Raw genomic sequence first — 9,059 nt, 5'->3', positions numbered from 1 at the left:
AAGAGTTGCTTGATAAGGGGTTCATACGCCCCAGTGTGTCACCGTGGGGAGCTCCAGTGCTATTTGTAAAGAAAAAGGATGGGACTTTGAGGCTATGTATCGATTACCGGTAGTTGAATAAAGTGACTATGAAGAACAAATACCCGTTGCCTAGAATTGATGATCTGTTTGATCAGTTGAAGGGAGCAGGAGTATTTTCTAAGATTGATCTCAGATCAGGGTACCATCAGTTGAGGGTGAAGGATGTAGATGTGCCCAAGACTGCATTCAGGACCCGATATGGGCATTATGAATTCCTAGTGATGCCCTTTGGCCTAACAAATGCACCGGCAGCATTCATGGACCTTATGAACCGTATCTTCCATCCATACCTAGATCGGTTCGTAGTGGTCTTTATTGATAATATTTTGGTGTATTCCAAGACCAGGGAAGAACATGATAAGCATTTGAGGATTGTTCTGCAAACCCTGAGAGAAAAGAAGCTGTATGCTAAGTTGTCCAAGTGTGACTTTTGGTTGAATGAGATTGCATTCCTTGGACACATAGTGTCAGCTGATGGGATTAGGGTGGATCCCAAGAAAATAGAAGCAGTGATGGAATGGAAGCCTCCCAAGAATACAACTGAGGTCAGAAGCTTCTTGGGGCTAGCTGGGTATTACAGGAGATTTGTGAAGGGATTTTCCTTAATAGCTGCTCCAATGACCAAGTTGTTACACAAGAATGTCAGATTTGATTGGAATAACAAGTGTCAGACCAGTTTTGAGAAGTTGAAGGCTATGTTGACAGAGGCACCAGTGTTAACACAGCCAGTGTCAGGAAAGGACTTCGTGGTTTACAGTGATGCCTCTCATAATGGGTTAGGGTGTGTATTGATGCAAGAGGGGAAGGTGGTCGCTTATGCTTCCAGGCAGCTAAGGCCACATGAATAGAATTACCCTACCCATGATCTAGAGCTTGCAGCAATTATCTTCGCACTGAAGATATGGAGGCATTACTTGTATGGTGAAAAGTGCTACATTTACACGGACCACAAAAGCCTGAAATACTTGCCAACCCAGAAGGAGCTCAACCTTAGACAGAGGCGATGGATTGAGTTCCTGAAAGACTATGATTGTGTAATTGACTACCATCCTGGGAAGGCAAATGTAGTTGCTGATGCTTTGAGCAGAAAATCCATGACAACTTTGAGATCATTGAATGCCCGTCTATCTTTGATTCGAGATGGAGCTATTTTGGCTGAGTTGCAAGTGAGGCCAAACCTGCTACAACAGATTTTAAATGGGCAGAAAGTAGATGAGAAGCTAATGGCTATTATGAGCAAAATCTCAGAAGGAAAAGCAACTGACTATGGGGTGAAAGTAGATGGGTGTCTGTATTACAAAGGAAGACTGTGTGTACCAGATAATGGGGAATTGAAAGCCAATATTTTGAAAGAGGCACACACTAGTGTATATGCTATGCACCCAGGAAGTACAAAGATGTATCATGATCTGAAGCTTCAGTATTGGTGGCCTGGTATGAAGAAAGACATAGCTGACTATGTGACTAAATGCTTGACATGTCAGCAAGTCAAGGCAGAACATCAAGTTCCATCAGGATTGCTACAGCCTATACGCATACCTAAATGGAAATGGGATTGGGTCACCATGGCTTTTGTAAGTGGTCTACCTCTCACCTAGAAGAGACATGATGCAGTATGGGTGATAGTTGATAGATTGACTAAGTCAGCACACTTTCTGCCAGTTAGAATTGACTACTCACTGGAGAAGCTAGCAGAATTGTATATCAGTGAGATAGTTAGACTGCATGGAATTCCACTTTCCATCATATCTGATCGAGACCCAAGGTTTACATCGAGATTTTGGAAGAAGTTGCATGAATCCTTGGGTACACAACTCCATTTCAGCACAGCTTTCCATCCTCAGACGGATGGGCAATCAGAAAGAGTAATCAAGGTAAACAATTGCAACCAATGGAATTGATACAAATATTGAATTAAAAATGATAATAATAACATGAAATATATGTCAGGTCCTTGAGGATATGCTGAGGAGTTGTGTCATTGAGTTTGAGGGAAGTTGGGATGGATACCTCCCACTGGCAGAATTTGCATACAATAATAGCTACCAAGCTAGCATCCAAATGGCACCATATGAAGCACTGTATGGGAGAAAATATAGAACTCCAGTGTGCTGGACTGAATTGGGCGAAGACAAACTGGTGGGGCGGACACTGTGAAACAGATCGAGGAGAAAGTGAAACTAATCAAAGCCAATCTGAAGGTTGCCTCTGCATGCATGTAAATCTTATGCCGACCTGAAGAGAAAAGAAATAGAATATGTGGTTGGCGACAAAGTGTTCCTCAAGGTGTCACCGTGGAAAAAGGTATTGAGGTTTGGAAGAAAAGGTAAGTTAAGCCCTAGGTTCATTGGCCCATATGAAGTCATTGAACGTGTGGGTCCAGTGGCCTATAGGCTAGCTTTACCACTAGAGCTGGACAAGATCCACAATGTGTTCCACGTGTCCATGCTCAGAAGATACCGCTCAGATCCTTCACATGTCATCTCCAGGTAAGAAATTGAAATACAGCTGGATTTGACATATGAAGAAGAACCTCTACGGATCCTGGCTCGGGAAATAAAAGAATTGAGGAACAAGCAGATTCCACTGGTGAAAGTGCTTTGGAGGCACCACAACACCGAGGAGGCAACTTGGGAAAGTGAAGAGACCATGAGGCAACAGTTCCCTCAACTTTTTGCATCAAGTAAATTTCGAGGACGAAATTTAAATTAGAGGGGAAGAGTTGTAACACCCTCCCGGTAGCAACTCCGTACATTCTACTGTTCCGGTGACCAATGTTGGTCTGGACAGCTAGAATGTTCGGAAAAATATTTAAACTAAAGTGAGGGACCATAATTAACTCAAATATTAATAAGAAAAATTTAGGAAAAATTTTAGAAATAAAATACAACCAAGTTAAATGAGCCGGTGCCCAAGCGATGGGTAACCCAGAGGGAAGTTGCGGTTCTCGCAACTAGGAGCCCTAGACCAGGGTAAAAATTCATAAAATAATTTTTGGGACTCCAGAGAAGGGTCATTGAGGTTCCTATGGCATTAGAATGCCAAGAAAATATTTAGAAAAATTTTTCAATCGGTACAGACAATTTTGACCCGTTGAGCCAAACGGAGGGCATTTTGGTCATTTCGCCTTCAGAGACGATTTTTGGCCGACTTGTCCAGTTAAGTAAATAATTAATATGACATAAAATATGAATAAACATTACTAAAAATTAAATTGAAAATGAGTAGTGATGAAAAGAAAAGAAAATGCAATAAAATGCCAAATATGACATCATTATGATGTCATTTAAAAGTTTCCTCCAATTATAATTAAACAACCAATTCATTAACTAATAAAAGAGATAAATAAGACCAAAAGAAATTAAAAAAACATAGCAGCCATCTTTTCCCCCATACCGGCCGAAACCTAGCCCTTGCCCAAACCTCCATTAACACCACAAAAAAGCTTTATTTCTCTCTTTGTTACACCACTAAACCCTAAACCCCTTTCATTAAAACTTGTCCACTCATCTTGGGAAAGTGTTTGGCAGCCTAGAAAAGGAAAGAAAGTGAAGTTAAGCTTAGGAAAAATCTGCCCTACAAGAGGTTAGTGCACCTATCTACTTAAAACCCTTATTTTCCATGTTAGGGACTTGAAATCAACATGAATTTGTGAATTAAATGAACCAAATTTGTGTGTATGCCTACCATGAATTTCGGTATCCCTACGGAAGGAACAATGATGGAGTGTTTTGATGGACTTAAAGTGGATTAGAGATCATGTTTAAAGCATGTATGCATGTGGTTAGTGAATGAGTTAGTAATTAAGGTATGTTGTGAAAATTTATAATGGAAACTAGGGTTTTCAGAGTAAAATGTGGACTTGGCTTATGAAATTGTTAAAGAATATTCTAATGGTCAATTAGTGACCATTTGAGGAAATTTAACCATAATTTGGACTGAAATATAGCATGGCAAAGTGAATGAGTATGCTGCCCAGTGAGTGCAGCAGGGTGGCTGTGATTTCAGCCCACTTGGACTGCCATATCTTTGGCTGTGTTGGTCCAATTGGTGTTTGGCCAATTGGACATGAAACTAGACTTATAATGGCACATTTTTGCTGAAGAAACCATGCCCAAAAGACCAAAGCAAGAGGACCAAAAGTTGGCCCCAATCCGGGTACCCTACAAGCCAATTCTGCAGAATGACCAAATGAACAGTAACTGTTCATTTGGCCATAACTCACTGTAGAAATGGTCAATTGACCTGAACTTTTTATAGCAACAAGTTAAGACATATAAAAATAACTTTCATGAAGAAAGCTACCCCAAATTATGACCAGAACCTAACCCAAATGGCAGTCACAGTCACTGTTCATGGTACTGTAGATTTGGTAAATTCTGCAGATTTGAAATCCGGCCAGCTGTGGTTTTTGGACCATATCTGGAGCTACAAAACTCCAAATGGAGTGATTCAAAAAAGGAAATTCAACTAGACAAAATAAGAAACAACTTTCATGTTTACCATTTCTTCAAATTCCCACTGTAACAGTCATTAATGGAACAGTGAAGTTTAGGTACAAAAACTGAAAAATTCTGCTCACTTGGTTTAAGCTTAGAAATGGTATTAATGCTTAATGCCAACAAGTTTTGAATGCAAAATGTGGTATGTTGGGAGTGCCAAAACCAATGTACCTATTTCCTACCTAAAAGTCAACATTTTTGTTGACCAATGAGGTGAATAGTGACACCAAAACTTGAAATTCAAAAATTGAAGAATTCAAAAGTATCAAATACCCTAGTATACCTAACAAGATTGGTTTGGATAGTTTGGCATGCCAATAGGGTTCAGTTAGCAGTACTCCACATGGCATTATGCCATTATGTGATTTTATGGCTTTTAGCCATTTTGATATTGTGTTGAGACTTGGCCTCGTGCCTAATATTATTTACAGCTTGTTAGCTGTTCTGTTGCACACCGGGAGATGCATATGTGACCGATGGTGTGACGGCCCGAGGTACTATATACCCAGTGCCAGTTTACCTGTTTATCCAGCCCAGTCGTTCAGTATAGGTTACTTGGACAACCAAATGAATGAAAATGGACAAAGTTAATGAAATAAATGGATATACAAATACCAAAAAAATAAGACATATACATTAAATACATATTTATTTTCTGCTATTTTCTTCTATTTTATTATTGCACCACTAAGCATCATTGCTTAGCGCGTTGCTTTTGCCACGCGTAGGTTTTGGAGATACTGATCGTGAGCCCAGTAGACCGCAGACTGGGTGAGTCCATCCTGCAGCTCTGCATAGTGTCCGTGTCACCTCACCCTCCACAGTGCATTGGTAGGACACTAGGTTTCATTTTGGTATTTTGTAACTAAAATTTTTTTTATTTTCTCATATGTATTTGGATTTATGTAATGTATTTTGATGTTCATGTAAATAATGAAAATTGTGTTGGTGAATGGAAAATGTGAATATCTATCTGTGAATTGTACTTGATTATCACATTAGATGAATGATTGAGAAATGAAATTGAAAAATGTTGAGATTTTGATATTGGAGTTTGAGAGTGATGAGATATGAATATTGGAAGTGTTTTTCACAGGTTCCGAAGAACTGTTTTCTCCATTTTTAGCCGGTACTCTGCCGGATTTTCCTTAAAATTTACGGAACCTCAAATAAATAATAATTTTGATAAATGGCTTAAATAAATTATATTTCATAAACTATATTCAAAACTATGACAAAAATTAATTAAGTTAAAATAGAGGGTGCCGATACACCGTGTGACATTGCTTACTCGGATATACTGTACACGGGTAAGGGGTGTCACAAATGCCAACTTGTAAAAATGGTAAATTGCACTATATTGGCAGCATTGTGATATAAATTATGACATATTGATGCTAGAAACAACTTATCCATATTACCTAAAAAGGTCAACATATGCATTGACTTGTGAATTATATAACAGTTAGTAAACTCCAAAAATTGATGAACTAAACAATTAATTTTTAATGTGCCCTAGTTTGCCTAGTTGACTAGTATGGATAGGTTGGCATGCCAATAGGATTCTGACAGCTGTTCTGTAAATGGCTTCATGCCATACTATGTTTCTACGGCTTATTATGCCGCACTGTGACTTTAATAGCCTACGGTTATACATATTGTGTATTTATTCTTGGCTTATCGCCAGATTGACAATATGGCTTCTTAGCCACACTATTTGCACACCGGGAGACACTTTGTGACCGATGGTGTGACGGCCTGAGGTACTAGGTACCCAGTGCCAGTATATCTGTTTATCCAGTTTGGTCAGTATATAGGCTACATGGGCAATAATTCAAGTACTATTAAATTCAAATAGCTAAATCTAGCTTACTGACATACAACACCACCAAAAATTCGTAAACACTTTATTTACTTTATTTTAGTGTATATTCCTTTATATTTGGCACCACTAAGCAAAATTGCTTTGAGCGTTACTTTTGTAACACGTAGGTATTGGAGACACAGCTAGGGAGCCCAGCAGACCTACGACCGGGTGAGACATCAGATCTGCACAGGAGTCCAGAGTCATCTGCATTGCATTGCATACATGGTAGGACTGAGGATATCATGTATTTTGTACTTTTATTGTATTTTTGAAATTCGGCCTTGTATTTTGTAATATTATGAAAGCCCTAATGTTTGTAATATCTTGTACATATTAAATAACATGGAGATTTTCTGGATATATTTAAATTATTATGGACTGTATTATGGAACTGTTTAATGACTATAAAAGTCTATTGACTTTACTGAGAAATAGAGACTGTGAAATATTTGAGATTTTGATATTATCATATTAAACTATTTTTAATAGGTTTGGAAGGACAGTTTGTCCAAAATATAGATGGCACCTTGCCAATTTTTTATTACCCTTTTTAAAACACTGATTTTATTAAAGTATGAAAATAGAACCAGTATGCTATGGATAGCACATAAAAGACTTCTTAAAATCAAATTGAGTTCAGGAAATGAAATAATCATAGATGAAGTGTTCCGGCACGCCGTGTAGCACGCCTTGCTCAGCTATTCTGTAGACGGGTGAGGGGTGTTACAGAATGTCTCTTCAAAGAAGCTTATTGAATTGCTCTATGCTCTTTTCACCTGCGACAGCATACAAAGCTATCGCTGAGTGGTGAACTCAGTGGTGCACAACTATAATTTAAAACATAGTACAATATACCTTAACAAAAATTACAGCAATTAATTTGGAAATCTGGATACTCATCAAATTCCAAAACTCAAAATATTCATTGCCAATAATATAAATCATTTGTATAAAATGACTTTGATCACGAAATTCAATTTATCAAATCATAACTAACCATTTAAGGTAATTCCAACAAAATCAATTATACATAAATCATAATTAAAATCACAATTCTTTACTATTCAAAAACATTCTTTATCTCACTAACTATGCAAGACTAATCCGAAAGGGCCATTTTCGGGGTGATTCTAACTCCCTATGGTTGGGGAGGTCGAATCGGATTCTAACTCCCTATGGTCGAGGAGGTCGAATCATCGTGCACAGTACACACCACAATGCTGAATCTTCTAAAAGGGGCATAACATAAAAAAACTTAGATCTAACTTCTAGTAAGAGGAGAATCTAAGCCTGTGCAAGTACCATGATAATCAAAACACAACTAACTCCATTGTCTTATCAACAAATGAGAGAGATGGGTAATAACCTAGTCAAGCATCTATAGTGAGATATAAAACAATATCACAATCCTTTTAGTGAGCATAAATCACAATACAATTCGATTCAAAGTCAATTCCAATATCTAGTAATTTTTATGCTCATCATAATTCAAATCATAAATTTGTATTTTTCCATGCAAATTGCCCATCACAATTCAAAACATGTTCTATCACAATTTTCCAAAACATAATTTATTCAATCCATAACAATGCTTAATACTTACAGAAATACCATTTCACAAAGCTAAATCATACATACTATAACAATTTCAATAGTCATTGAATTAAATCCAATACTTGTTAAACATAATACATAAGAAAAATATGTCATTTAATCATATGAAATATTCAGAACAAAATCAGTTAAAAATTAGTTGTGCACAAACCTGATTTGAGTCGCTCCTAGGCCTTGAATCAATGTTCTTTATGCTTCTCAATATCCTTATCAACTGAAACATACAATTTAAATTGTTTCAGTACTCAATGAATTTGTTTCCAACTATAAAATCTAATATCTAAATTTTCTTGGTACTATTTCCTTTAATTTATTTCATTAGTCAACTTATAATGTTGACCCTTGATGCACTCTAAGTGAGTCAATTCCAATGTTTAGAGCCCTTTAGTGTTGGTATATGTTACTAATTTCATTTTCAAGTGTATTGCATTTTATTGCAATTTATCGGATTTGTGTGTACTATTTTGACCTAGCCGGACGACTTAGTTCCCTCGATTTTTGGGTTTTGGTCCAAACTAAAAACTTGTAGGTTTATGTCTTATTGCATGCAGGGCAAAATTTTAGATCATTCTGAATTGTTTAGACCAAGTTATGGTCAATTTACCAATGCTGGACATAATGCATCAAAATGATAACTTTAGGTCATTTTTAGGTCACTTTTGGTTCGGCCAGTTTTGGTACCTGAATTTGTGAAAGCTATTTGGCTTGGTTCTGGCCATTTTTGAGCTTTGGTGTCTTCATAAGAATTGTAGATCTATGTCTAAACTATTCATGGTAAAAATTTCAGGTCAATTGGACCTGTTTTGAGTAAGTTATTGTCAAAATACTAACTACTGCCCAAATGGTCAATTTTCAGGCTTTCAAGTCACTAATCCGGATTTGGTTATTTTTCAAGTTACCTTCTAGGCAGAATTTAGGTAAGCTTCCTTCATGAAAGTTGGCACATTTTGTGCCTAGTTTCACCTTCAATTGGTCTCATACCAATTGGAGTCACA

The sequence above is a fragment of the Hevea brasiliensis genome, chromosome 5 (assembly GCF_030052815.1).
Source record: "Hevea brasiliensis isolate MT/VB/25A 57/8 chromosome 5, ASM3005281v1, whole genome shotgun sequence".
Classification (NCBI taxonomy): domain Eukaryota; kingdom Viridiplantae; phylum Streptophyta; class Magnoliopsida; order Malpighiales; family Euphorbiaceae; genus Hevea; species Hevea brasiliensis.
This window is presented reverse-complemented; position numbering follows the sequence as displayed.